This window comes from Mobula hypostoma, chromosome 3, assembly GCF_963921235.1.
Source record: "Mobula hypostoma chromosome 3, sMobHyp1.1, whole genome shotgun sequence".
Taxonomy (NCBI): domain Eukaryota; kingdom Metazoa; phylum Chordata; class Chondrichthyes; order Myliobatiformes; family Myliobatidae; genus Mobula; species Mobula hypostoma.
Window position 1 is genome coordinate 150,818,394 of NC_086099.1, and position 14,582 is coordinate 150,832,975.

Genomic DNA, 14,582 nt, shown 5'->3' on the forward strand with positions numbered 1-14,582 from the left:
TTTACAGTAGAGGAGGCCATGGATAGATATATCAGAATGGGAATGGGTTGTGGAATTAAAATGCGTGGCCACTGGGAGATCCTGCTTTCTCTGCGGACAGAGCGTAGGTGTTCAGCAAAACGATCTCCCAGTCTGCATCGGGTCTCGCCAATATATAGAAGGCTCACCTTTGTCCCCCTTCGCCCACACCTCAGCGAGTTTTGCGTTCGCCATGATACAGAACTCTTCTTCCGCCGTCTCCGTCTCCGAGCCTACTTCTTCGGCAAGGACTCTTCCACCCCCACCGATGACCCCTTCTCCCCTCTTCAACCCTCCTCCTCTTCATGGACACCCCACTCTGGTCTTCTGCAGGCTCTGGATCTCTTTATTGTTAACTGCCGACTGTCTCGGCTTCACTGCATCTTGTTCCCATTCCAATCTTACTCCTTCGGAATGCTCTGTTCTCCACTCCCTCCGCACTAATCCTAACCTTACTATTAAACCCGCTGATAGGGGAGGTGCTGTTGTAGTCTGGCGTACTGACCTCTACCTTGCCGAGGCACAGCAACAACTCGCGGATACCTCCTCTTATTTACCCCTCGATCGTGACCCCACTAAGGAGCACCAGGCCATTGTCTCCCACACTATCACCGACTTTATCCACTCAGGGGATCTCCCATCCACTGCTACCAACCTTATAGTTCCCACACCTCGCACTTCCCGTTTCTACCTCCTACCCAAGATCCACAAACCTGCCTGTTCTGGCAGACCCATTGTCTCAGCTTGCTCCTGCCCCACTGAACTCGTTTCTGCATACCTCGACATGGTTTTATCCCCCCCTTGTTCAATCTCTTCTTACCTATGTTCATGACACTTCTCACGCTCTTAAACTTTTCAATGATTTTAAGTTCCCTGGCCCCCACCGCTTTATTTTCACCATGGATGTCCAGTCCCTACATACTTCCATTCCCCACATACTTCCATTCCCCATCAGGAAGGTCTCAAAGCTCTCCACTTCTTTTTGGATTCCAGACCTAATCAGTTCCCCTCTACCACCACTCTGCTCTGTCTAGCGGAATTAGTCCTTATTCTTAATAATTTCTCCTTTGGCTCATCCCACTTCCTCCAAACTAAAGGTGTAGCTATGGGCACCCGTATGGGTCCTAGCTATGCCTGTCTTTTTATTGGCTTTGTGGAACAATCTATGTTCCGTGCCTATTCTGGTATCTGTCCCCCACTTTTCCTTCACTACATTGACGACTGCATTGGCGCTGCTTCCTGCACGCATGCTGAGCTCGTTGACTTCATTAACTTTGCCTCCAACTTTCACCCTGCCTTCAAGTTTACCTGGTCCATTTCCGACACCTCCCTCCCTTTTCTAGATCTTTCTGTCTCTATCTCTGGAAACAGCTTATCTACTGATGTCTACTATAAGCCTATTGACTCTCACAGCTATCTGGAGTATTCCTCCTCTCACCCTGTCTCTTATAAAAATGCCATCCCCTTCTCGCAATTCCTCTGTCTCCGCCGCATCTGCTCTCAGGATGAGGGAGATGTCCTCCTTTTTTAAGGAAAGTGGCTTCCCTTCCTCCACCATCAACTCTGCTCTCAAACACATCTCTCCCATTTCACGCACATCTGCTCTCACTCCATCCTCCTGTCACCCCACTAGGAATAGGGTTCCCCTGGTCCTCACCTACCACCCCACCAGCCTCCGGGCCCACCATATTATTCTCCGTAACTTCCGCCACCTCCAACGGGATCCCACCACTAAGCACATCTTTCCCTCCCCCGCCCCCCCGCTTTCTGCAGGGATCGCTCCCTACGCGACTCCCTTGTCCATTCGTCCCCCCCCCATCCCTCCCCACTGATCTCCTTCCTGGCACTTATCCTTGTAAGCGGAACAAGTGCTACACATGCCCTTACACTTCCTCCCTTACCACCATTCAGGGCCCCAGACAGTCCTTCCAGGTGAGGCAACACTTCACCTGTGAGTCGGCTGGGGTGATATACTGCGTCCGGTGCTCCCGATGTGGCCTTTTATATATTGGTGAAACCCGACGCAGACTGGGAGATTGTTTTGCTGAACACCTACGCTCTGTCCACCAGAGAAAGCAGGATCTCCCAGTGGCCACACATTTTAATTCCACATCCCATTCCCATTCTGATATGTCTATCCATGGCCTCCTCTACTGTAAAGATGAAGCCACACTCAGGTTGGAGGAACAGCACCTTATATTCCGTCTGGGTAGCCTCCAACCTGATGGCATGAATATTGACTTCTCTAACTTCCGCTAATGCCCCACCTCCCCCTTGTATCCCATCCATTATTTATTTATATACACACATTCTTTTTCTCTCTCTCTCCTTTTTCTCCCTCTGTCCCTCTGACTATACCCCTTGCCCATCCTCTGGGTTCCCCCTCCCCCACCTTTTCCATCTCCCTGGGCCTCCTGTCCCATGATCCTCTCATATCCTTTTTGCCAATCACCTGCCCAGCTCTTGGCTCCATCCCTCCCCCTCCTGTCTTCTCCTATCATTTTGGATCGCCCCCTCCCCCTCCCACTTTCAAATCTCTTACTAGCTCTTCCTTCAGTTAGTCCTGACGAAGGGTCTCAGCCCGAAACCTCGACTGTACCTCTTCCTAGAGATGCTGCCTGGCCTGCTACGTTCACCAGCAACCTTGCTGTGAGTTCCAGAACCAACACTGCTAGCTTTAAAACCAAGCCCAAGAAGATAAGAGCTTGAGTTGTCCGATGTTATGCCCCAATAAGCGACACTAATGAAGAAGACAAAGACGAGTTCTACAACACACTCAGTGGAGTCATCAGCAGAGGGAAGGTAGAAGACCAGACCATTGTCATGGGGGATATTAATGCTAAAGTAGGCAGGGATAATGCAGGATACAAACAGGTGAAGGAAAAACACACTCAGAGAGGTGTTGGGGAATGATTTGCTGAAACTTGGGCTAACTTCAGGCTAGTTATTGGTGGAAGTTTATTCACACAGAAGTAAATACACAAGGCAATATGTACATCACCAAGCAAGGTAACAGAGAACCAGATCGCCAATATGCATTTCATTGACGTTTCGAAGACCACTCCATGTGTGAGAGTGAAACGTGGTGCAGATACAGGATCAGAACACCATCTTCTGATTGCCAAAGTACAGATGCAGCTAAAAAGAAGCAAAGCACCACCCAGTCAGCGACTGAAGTACAATGTGAGCTACCTGAAAGACAAAGAAACAGCTCAGATATTTGCCCTCACACTTTCCAACAGGTTCCAGGCACTTGAGGACTTTGATATCAAATACAAATGGAGGCTGTCAAAGAGGCATAAATGAAACTTGTGAGGTAGTGTTGGGAAAATGGCCTTTGAACATAAGGAGTGGATTACATCAGGAACGATGGAAATAATCAACAAGAGATGACATTAAAAGTAAAATGCAATAGAGGCAGAACTAGGAATGAGAAAGCGGAGGCACAGAGAAAATATAACAGAAGAATATATATCAAGGAAGTAAGGAGAAACATCAAGAGGAACAGGGGAGAGTACGTCAACACCCTGCGTCCCAAACAGAACAAGCCTCAGCAAATTGGAATATGAAAGAACTATACAATACTACCATAAAACTAGCTGGCAAATTCAACCAGATCAACATCCAAGTGAAGGATAAAGATGGAAATGCCCTGACTAAAGAAGACAAACAGCTCCAATGTTGGGCACAGTACTTCAATGAGCTTCTGAACAGACACCTCCTCCGGAATCTCCTTTAATTCCAGAAACATCATCAGACTTGAATGTCAACTGTGCCAAGCCATCAAAGAAGGAAATCATACAGGCAACCAAGAGGCTAAAGTCAGAAAAGCCATCTGGCCCAGACAGTGTACCAGCAGAGGCATTGAAGACGGACACTAAACTTTTGGCAGATATCCTATACACTTCGTTCTGCAACATCTAGGAGAAAGAAGAGATGCCACAAGAGTGGAAAGAAAGTGATATAATGAAGTTTCCAATTGTTTTGCTTTTGTGAGTAATTAAGTAGTAGATTCAGTGTTTGATTTTCCTTTTCTTTGAAACTTAATTGGACAAGTATTACATCTTAAGATGGCGGATTGCTTTCCTTCTTCTCAGAATTTATTTTTTCTTGCTGCGTCATTTCCGATCATTTATATATGAAAAACGAATAATATGAATTGGCACTTGGTCTCTTTTTTTTGAAATATGAGTAAGGAGAAACTATTTTATGTTTGTATTTGTTGTAATCTTTTCTTTACATTTATAGTAATTGCTTTTTTACTTTTTTGACCACAGGTGGAGTTTTTTAAGAAAAACATATTTCTTTTAGGTTGCCTTCTAGAGAGATGGGGGTAGATTTAGCATTAGATTTAGCATTGGCCACTTTCTGGCTTTTTTCTGGGATTTTGTGGGAGGGGGTGGTATTTTTGTTCTTATTTTTAATTTAGATTTTTTCTTTAAATGGGCTGACTTGAAACTACCAAAATGTCCGAAATGTCATGACTTCCGGTTCCTCTTTGAACTTTTCTTCCTCTTCTGGGTCATATGTTTGTATTCTGGTTATCCCGTTACATACCTTATGCTCAATTTCAGTACTATGGATAAGATTACTAATTTGGTTTCTTGAAATACAAATTGTTTAAACCACCCGATTAAGCGGAAGAAAATTTTTGAAGTATTCCATAGGATGAATGCTCATATTATTTTCGTACAAGAAACTCGTGCGGAAAGAGGATAATCAGCGTTTTTTTTAGGTTTTGGAAGGAATAACAGTACCATTCGAATTCAGAGGCCAAAGTGAAAGGTGTTTCTATTTTTATAGATCCTTCAATTTCATTTGTGCATTATGGGACTATTTCAGATCCGAATGGTAGATTTTTGTTAATTACTGGTTTGTTATTTAACAGAAAAGTTGCTATGATTAATGTTTATGCTCCAAAGGTTGATCATCCTGAATTTTTTAAGCATCTCTTTACATCCCTTCCTAACTTAAACAATTATATGCTGATTATGGGTGGAGATTTTAACTGTTGTTTAAATCCTTTGATGGATAGATCTATGTCTAATCAGGCACTTCTGAACAAATCAGCTACTCTTATTAACTCTTTTATGGTTGACTCTGGAATTTCAGAAATTTGGAGATTTCTACACACCAACAATAAAGAGTTTTCATTCTTTTCACATGTATATCATCATTATTCTAGAATTGATTACTTTCATATTGACTCTCGATTAATTCCACTTGTTATTGACTGCAAATATGACTCCATTGCTGTCTCCGATCATGAACCATTGAAACTCTGCTCCAGAACTCGGTCTTTGTTAATTTTATTGAGGAACAGATTCATTTTTTTTCACAACAAATTTTGCAGAGGGAATTTCCAGCGGGGTACTATGGGACACTTTTAAAGCATGTATTCATGGACAAATTATTTCATATCCTGCTGGACTGAAAAAAATGAACTAATGATGAAATACTTAAGCTGGTTGACAAGATCAAAGAAATCGACAAGAAATACTCTATTACTCCTAATCAGGAGCCTTTTAAAAACAGAGTCGAACTTCAAATGGAACATAGTCTAATACTATCATCTTCGATTGAAAATCAGTTAATTAAAACTAGGGGTCAATTCTATATACATGGTGATAAAACTGGGAAACTACTGGCTAATCAACTGAAATGGGCTTCGGTTAAATGCCAGATTGTTAAGATTCCTGAAAAAGATGGTACTCTGACGGTTGATCATGATGAAATAAACAAATCCTTTCAAGAATTTTATACCTCTCTATACCAATCAGAATTTCCTGATGACTCCACTTTAATGCACGACTTTTTAAAGAAATTGAATACAGGTGTCCCCCGCTTTTTGAACGTTCACTTTACGAAACCTCACTGTTACGAAAGACCTACATCAGTACCCTGTTTTTGCTTTCAGAAGGTGTTTTCACTGTTAGGAAAAAAAAGGTGAGCGTGATAAAAGGCAGCGCACGCCCCGAGCAGCTGCTTTCCCCGGATTCAGACCTGCATTCTCACCAGCATTGCTTAAACATGTCTCTGTGAGCAGCCGTTTGCAAGATGAGTTCTATGGTATCGGAAAAGCCTAAAAGAGCTTGTAAGGGTGTTACACTTAACGTAAAACTAGACATAATTAAGCGTTTCGATCATGGTGAATGAAGCAAGGACAAAGTGAGTTTGGCTTGTGGAAGCTGACGAAGATGATGTTGAAGAGGTTTTGGCATCCCATGACCAAGATCTGATAGATGAAGAGCTGATGCAATTGGAAGAAAAAAGGATAACAATTGAAACCGAATGCAATAGCGAACTGAACGTGAAGCAACTGCGTGAGATTTTTGCTGCAATGTAAAGTACGACTTTAATTTTGAAAGGGTGCATAGGTTTAGGGGATATTTGCAAGATAGTTTGAGTGCTTACAAAGAACTGTGTGATAGAAAAATGCGCAAGGCTCAGCAGTCAAGCAAGCCTTCCACATCAGCCACAGCAGACGATGAACCTCGACCTTCGACATCGAGGCGGGCAGAGATAGGAGAAGATGACCTGCCTGCCCTAATGGAAACAGACGACGATGAGATGACACCCCAGTGTCCCACCACCACAACCCCCAGGCCACGGACAGATGCCAATTTGCGGAGAATGCAGCGGTAGCTGGGAGGCACACAGCACATCTTTAAGAAAAAAGCCGAAATAAACATGCTAATTAATTAGGTGCCTCCTGACACGTAATTGTCGGCCCAGATCAGAGACGACGCAATCGCAGTCAGAGGCACCTAATTAATTAGCATGTTTGTTTCGGCTTTTTTCTTAAAGATGTGCTGTGTGCCTCCCGGCTACCGCTGGACCCCTGTGTGCTTCGCGGCAATGTATCGCTTGGCGGCCTGAAGGGTGGAGCCCACTGCACCAGTCTAACACACCATCATCAGTGTGCTCTGCGCTGTCCTGATTCCGGTAAGTGATACTACACTATACATACATTATTTCTACTTTATATCGGCTGTGTATTTTTACGTGTTATTTGGAATGATTTGGCAGCTTCATAGCTTAAAGATTACTGGAGAGCGCTCGTGCCGTGTTTTTGCCAACAGCGCTTGCATGAGATTTTCTGCCGACGGCGCTTGCGTGAGATTTTCGCTACGGAGAACAGTGCAGTAATGATTGTGGAAAAGTATTTCTACTTTATATAGGCTGTGCATTTATCATATCATTCCTGCTTTTACTATATGTTACTGTTGTTTAAGTTTTATGTGTTATTTGGCATGATTTGGTAGGTTATTTTTGGGTCTGCGAACACTCACAAAATTTTCCCATATAAATAAATGGTAATTGCTTCTTTGCTATACGACATTTCGGCTTACGAACCATTTCATAGGAACGCTCTACCTTTGGATGGCGGGGGAAACCTGTATTCCAAAATTACCACCCAATTAACGTTTAAAACTACATGTGCCCCCTCTTACGATAGAAGAAATAAAAAATGCTAGCTCTTCGACGAATTCAAGTAAAGCACCTGGTCCCAGACGGTTATACAGTAGAATTTTTTAAATCCTTCTCTACTATACTTTCTCCTTGGTTATGTAGAACCTTTAGGGATGCAGTATCTATAGGTAAATTACCTCAATCTTTTTATCGAGCTTCTACTTCCCTAATTCTTAAAAAAGATAAGGATCCTACTGAATGTGCATCTTAATAGGCCTATATCTTTGCTGAATGTGGATTCTAAGATTTTTTTCTAAAATATTGGCAATGAGATTGGAGAATGTATTACCTCAAATTGTTTCTGTTGATCAGACTGGATTTATTAAAAATCCTTACTCCTTCTTTAATATTAGGAGATTAATGAATATTGTTTATACTTCTTTACCTAGAACTCCAGAATGCATCATCTCATTGGATGCTGAGAAAGCTTTTGATAGAGTCGAATGGACATATTTGTTTAATACGCTTGAGAAATTTAATTTTAGTCAGATATTTATATCTTGGATTAAATTGATATACCTTACTCCTTTGGCTTTGCTATTTACCAATAATCAAAGATCTCTCTTTTTTCAGTTATTCCGTGGCACTAGGCAGGGTTGCCCTCTTAGTCCATTATTATTTGATATTGCCCTGGAACTGTTAGCTATTGCTATTCGTAACTCTCCTAATATATTTGGTATTACCCGTGGGAATGAGATACATAAATTATCACTATATGCAGATGATTTACTATTATATATTTCTAACCCTGAGAAATCCATTCCGGCAGTATTATCTTTGCTTGTTCAGTATAGTTGTTTTGCTGGTTACAAATTGAATCTTGGTAAGAGTGAACTTTTTCATTAAGTATGCAGGTTCCCATTTATAGATGTTCACCATTCAGATTAACTACTGACCATTTTACTTATTTGGGGGTTAAAATTGCTAATAGACGTAAGGACCTATTCAAGCTCAATTTTTCACCATTAATTAGTCAAGTTAAACAATCGCTTACTAAATGATCCCCATTGTCTCTATCACTGATTGGCCAAATCAATGCTATTAAAATGATTATTTACCTAAATTTTTATATTTATTTCAAGCAGTACCAATTTTTATTCCTAAATCCTTTTTTGATACTATTGATTCTAAGATTTCCTCTTATATATGGCAGAATAAAAATCCCAGGTTAAGTAAAAAATATTTACAGAAGTCCAAGAAAGATGGTGGTTTAGCATTGCGGAATTTAAGATTCTATCACTGGGCAATTAATATTCGATGTTTAATATTTTGGACACAAGATTGGGATATAATTCCAAGTCCACGATGGGTGAACCTTGAAGGATACTCTGTACAAGGGTTTTCATTGGTTGCTATTTTAGGAACTTCACTTCTTTTTGTATTTTCTAAATTGAATAAACAATTGGAAAATCCAATAATTAAACATACATTATGGATATGGTTCCAATTTCGTAAATGTTTTGGTTTGAACAAATTCATATTATCAAGCCCTATTATATCTAATTTTTTTTTCAACCCTCGGTTATGGACCAAGCCTTTTTGATATGGAAAATGAAGGGTATATAATGTTTCTGTGATTTATCTCTGAATAACTGTTTCATGTCTTTTGAACAGTTATCTAATAAATATAACTTGCCCAGATCCCATTTTTTTAGGTATTTACAAATAAGAAACTTTTAAAATACCACGTTGCCTACCTTTCCGATTTCACACTCTACTAATAAAATAGACAAAATTTTAGGTTTAAATCCTTATCAGAAGGGATTAGTAGCAACTATTTATGATACAATTATGAAAATACAGCCAGGTATATCTGATAAAATTAAAAATGAATGGGAAAGGGAACTTCAACTTTGCCTACCTATAGAGAAATAGGAAAAATCTTTCAATTAGTTAGCTTTTCCTCTATATGTGCTAAACATATGCTGACACAATTTAAGGTAGTGCATAGGGCCCACATGTCGAAAGATAAACTAGCTCGTTTTTACTCCCATGTAAATCCTATTTGTGACAAGTTCTATTTATTTTTAGTTTTTTTTTCTGTTTTTTTGGGGGTTTTCTTCACAATATCCTTTTCTTTTTATTTCTTTAACTATATCAAGAGTTTGGAAGTCTATTACACTTGTACTATTTGAAGTCTTTTTTTGTATACGTTTATTAACAATAAGGTAATTCCAATCTCTTTGTATCACTATTGTTATTATGTTTATGAACTTGAAAATTAATAAAAAGATTAAAAAAGAAAGAAAGAAAGAATGAAGTTTCCAAAGAAATGCGACCTGTAGGGTTGTAAAACTACAGAGGTATGTCTGTGATGTCTGTGATTGGAAAGGTGCTAAACATAATTATTTTGCAACACCTTCAACAGCTGTTGACACAGCATTAAGGGACCAGCAAGCAGGCTTTGGAAAGACCAGTCCTACACAGAACAGATAGCTATCTTAAGAATAATCATAGAACAGTCAATCGAAAGGAATACTTCTCTGTACGTCAACTTCATCGACTACGAGAAAGCCTTCACCAGCTTAGACAGAAATACCCTATGGAAACGTATCAAACATTACGGAATACCACAGAAATTTATCAATATCATCAGGAACTCCTACAACAACATGTCTTGTAAAGTCATACATGGGGGAAACTGTCAGAGAGCTTCAATGTCTACACTGGGGGGAAGCAGGGATATTTGACGGCTTTTTTCCTGTTCCTGTTGGCAACAGACCGAATTATGAAACAGACAACAAGTTAAATCAAAATAGAACTTAGTGGACTATATGGCGGCAACCTGATGAGCTAGAGTTTGTAGATGACATTGCCCTACTGTGCACCTCCAGCCAGCAGATATAAGAGAAATCAATAGGCCTGTAGTGATAAGAGGTACAACCCTGGAAGAAGTGACTTCCTTTGTCTATCTTGGAGGCATTGTGAGTATACATGGTAGAATGGATGAGGGAATCAAAGTCAGGATCAACAAGGCCAGAGTAGTTTTCAACATCTTGAAGAAAGGGTGGATATCCAGTCATACCTAGAAAGACCAAAATCAGAATCTTCAACTCAAATGGTAAAACAGTTCTCCTATATTGTTCTGAAACCTGGAGAACAACAAAGAACACACTAGAAAAACTGCAGGCTTTCATCCTTTTCAGGGTGGCTGGGGTTCTGTCAGATTCTTTGATCTACAGTGGCATTCAAACTGCGGTTCTGCACGGCGGTGTGTTCCCATTCTTGGAGCTTGCCAATTGGCCACGTTTTCAGTATGTCCAGATTTGGTCTAAAGTTGGGTGCCTTCGGAGTGTGGCTTTGCATGGCCCTGTGGGCAGGAATTCATGCCAGTGTCACTAACTGAAGCTTAGTGGGAGCTGGAACATCGAAGACAGAGAGAGCAGCTTTCAGAGGCCTCTGCACTCAGTGATCAATTGCTCGCTCTCCTGATGGTCAGTGAGAGTTTGCTGCTAATACTCGAGTCGGGCAACTTGAAATAAAAACAACGTTTCAAACTGACTGCAACATCAAAACAGCAACTGTTTGTCTCCCTGCTCGCTGTGGAAGGAGTGATACTTTTCTCTCCCTTGTTAATGAGAGAGAGCTTGTGGGATGTCAAAACATTGGAGTGAGCAGCTCGTTGTTGATGTACTGTAGACCGTGGTCTCTCTTTGGGGGCTTTGCTGCTGCTTGCATGGTGGGTGGTGGGAATGCTGTTGCTTTATGCGAGAATAGGTGGAGGAGGGAGGAGGTTGATGCTGCTTGCTGCTGATTGTGTGTGGGAGGGGTTAGGGGGCTTTGGGCTTTTTTCTATCATTCATTCTTTGGGGCTTTTCTTCTGCAGAGAGTAAGAATTTCAGGTTATATATTGTACACATTCTCTAATATTAAATGGATCCACTGAACCAGTGAGAAGATTCTCAAACATTAAATGGACTGACAAAGTAACCAACCAGACCACTGTGGGAAAACACCAACCAGGAATCCATGGAGATACACAGGCACAAACGGAAATGGAGATGGATTGGCCACACCCTGAGGAGGCTAGCCAACAACATCAGCAGGCAGGCATTAAAATGGAATCCCCAAGGAAAAAGCAAAAAGGTGTGTCCAAAGAACAGATGGAAGGGAGACGTCTAGGCCAAAATTAGACCATGGGTACACTCCTGACCCACCCCTGAGAAACTGGCTGAGAACAGGTAATGATGGACATGGGAAGTCATTAATGGTCTATGCTCTACTGGGAGCTTAGGGCCCAAGAAGAAGAAGAATATCATGGGCTCTAATTTTGTTTAGCAATATCACGTGCAGTATCTTGTCAAAGGCCTTCTGAACATACCAGTAGATAACATCCACCGACTTTTCTTCGTCTGCCTTGCCTGTTATTTCCTCAAAGAATTCCAATAGATATGTCAGGCATGATTCCCCCTTGAGGAAATCTTTCCAGACTTTGGCCTATTTTATCATGTGCCTCCAAATACCCCAAAACCTCGTCCTTAATAATGGACTCTAACATCCTACCACTGAAGTAAAGCTAACTGGCCTATAATTTCCTGTTTTTGCCAACCTCCCTTCTTAAAGAGTGGAGTAACACTCGATCACTTAAACAGACTTCTGCCTTTATGTCAGTCTTGGAGATGGGGGAAAGAGTTATATTACAACCAATAAATAACAGCTGTAGATGTTAGAAACTTGAAATAAAAACAGAAAACATGTTGAACAAGTCAAGCAGCATCTCAGGAGAGCTACAGAGAACATGATAAAATACTTGCTGATCATACTTCATCAAGAAATCGGATAAAATGCCATCAGTCTGAAGCATTTCTCTCTCTACAAATGCTGCTTGACCTGCTGAATATTTCCAACATTTTTGTTTTTATTTCACGTAAGAAACTTACTTACTTTTAACTGTTTTCCATTTAATTTCAGCTTGGTTCAGATTAAAGTTCAAAGTAAATTTATTATCAAAGTACATATATGTCACCATATACAACCCTGAGATTCATTTTCTTGTAGGTCTACAGAACACAGTAAATCCAAGAAACACAATAAATAGGCATCTTTTAGTCTCGTGAGACCATGGATTTGCGCCTTGGAAAGTTTCCAGGGCGCAGCGCTGGGCAAGATTGTATGGAAGACCAGCAGTTGCCCATGCTGCAAGTCTCCCCTCTCCACGCCACCGATGTTGTCCAAGGGAAGGGCACTAGGGCCAATACAGCTTGGCACTGGTGTCGTCGCAGAGCAATGTGTGGTTAAGTGCCTTGTTCAAGGACACAACACGCTGCCTCAGCTGAGGTTCGAACTAGCGACCTTCAAATCACTAGACTGACGCCTTAACCACTTGGCCACATGCCAACACAATAGAATAAATGAAGGTCTACACCCATCAGGAAGGAGAACCAACCAATGTGCAAAAGACAACAAACATTGCAAATACAAAAGAAAATAAATAATAGTAAATAAATAAGCAATAAATATTGAGACGATGAGATGAAGAATCATTGAAAGTGAGTCCATAGGTTGGTGGGCACATTTCAGTGATACGGCAGGTGAAGTTGAGTGAGGCTTTGCCCTCTGGTTCAAGAGCCTGATGGTTAAGGCTAGTAACTGTTTCTGAACAAAACTTATCAAAAATTAATAAAAATGCCAAATTATATGAAATTATAGGATACCATTTGTTCTTCTCCATCTTTTAACTATGAAATAAAGCCACAGAAATTAATTTTAATCCAACCCATTTAAGCAATCTGGTAGAGAACTGTTACAATTGATGAACAAATATTAAAAAAAAATCACCAGGTGATAGACACGGAATTCCAGTTGTCCGTGGTGAAGTCTGCATCTGAAAGCTTTTATCTAACATAATAACATTCGGAAACAAAGTGCACGCAATAGTGTTTGGTTGAGCTGTTGAACCTTGGCTCACCCTCCACTCAAAGTAAAAAGACAAGAGCTCCAAGGTTATTTCAATCTTGAACTTAATTCCAATGTTGCTGTTAAAAATAAAGTTTCTGTAAACTTCAAAACTTCATAACTATAATTGTCTGATTTAAATGTATAAGTTCGTGCAAACTATGGGTTTATGTACTTTTTGAAGAGGAAGCGTTCTTTTACAAAAGAGCTATTAACCCCTTGAATTAAAACAGCATATAATAGAATTATTAAATATATATACACAAATACTTTCATCATATAATTCTAAGGCACAGGAGGATATAACAAGATATGTTTCACAGATCTTGCAACAGTCTTTTGCAGTGATGCTGGTACAGTTCCCCAGCATAGATATTTGAAATATTTTAACAACGCCGAGGGTCACTCATCGATTGTTCAGCCATTCTGTTTGCTTCACATTGAAGCAAAAGCTGTAAGATACAACATCAGTTATTGATCATTTAAAATATATTGTGTAGGTAAAGGAGCAGCCTTGATATGTATTGAGTGACAATGAGTCCTCTTTAGGATGAGACATTAAACTAAGGTCATGTCTGCTCGCTCAGGTGCCCGCTGAAAATCTCACACCACTATTTGCAAGAAGAGCAGGAATGTTGCGATTGTTTCTAGCTCAATATCACTGAAAGCAAATTCTGTTCATTCTTATCTTCCTGCCTATGGGAGTTTGCTGTGCAGGATTCTGGATGCCACGTTTCCTGCATTGTTATAATATTAACATTCTGAATTACTTTTGTCGTTGCACCTATTCCTGGAGCTAACTTGAGCCAGCATTCCCAAACACCAACAGGCCTCACATCCGCAGACACCCTGTACAACCTAAAAATTGAAACAAATTGAAGAAAAGGCTGGTATTAATTAAAATAAAGAACAAAGCCAAACTGTTTGCCTTCACATACAATTTTGAATGAAGAATCAAATGAATGAGGCTGTGCTAAATCTGGTAGCCATGGTAGTAAAACAGCTGAAGGCCCACATGTGAACTGTATCCAGCCCCTCAGCTGGATCTAAACAAGAAGTCAAATGCCTTAACTGACATGGACACTGAAACTAAGCTCTGGTCCCTATGGACTCGAGCTCCAAGTCCACACTCCACTCAACTGCACTTCAATTGGCCTGCCACCAGCATAATCCAGCCCATTGGCTCTAAAGCTTTC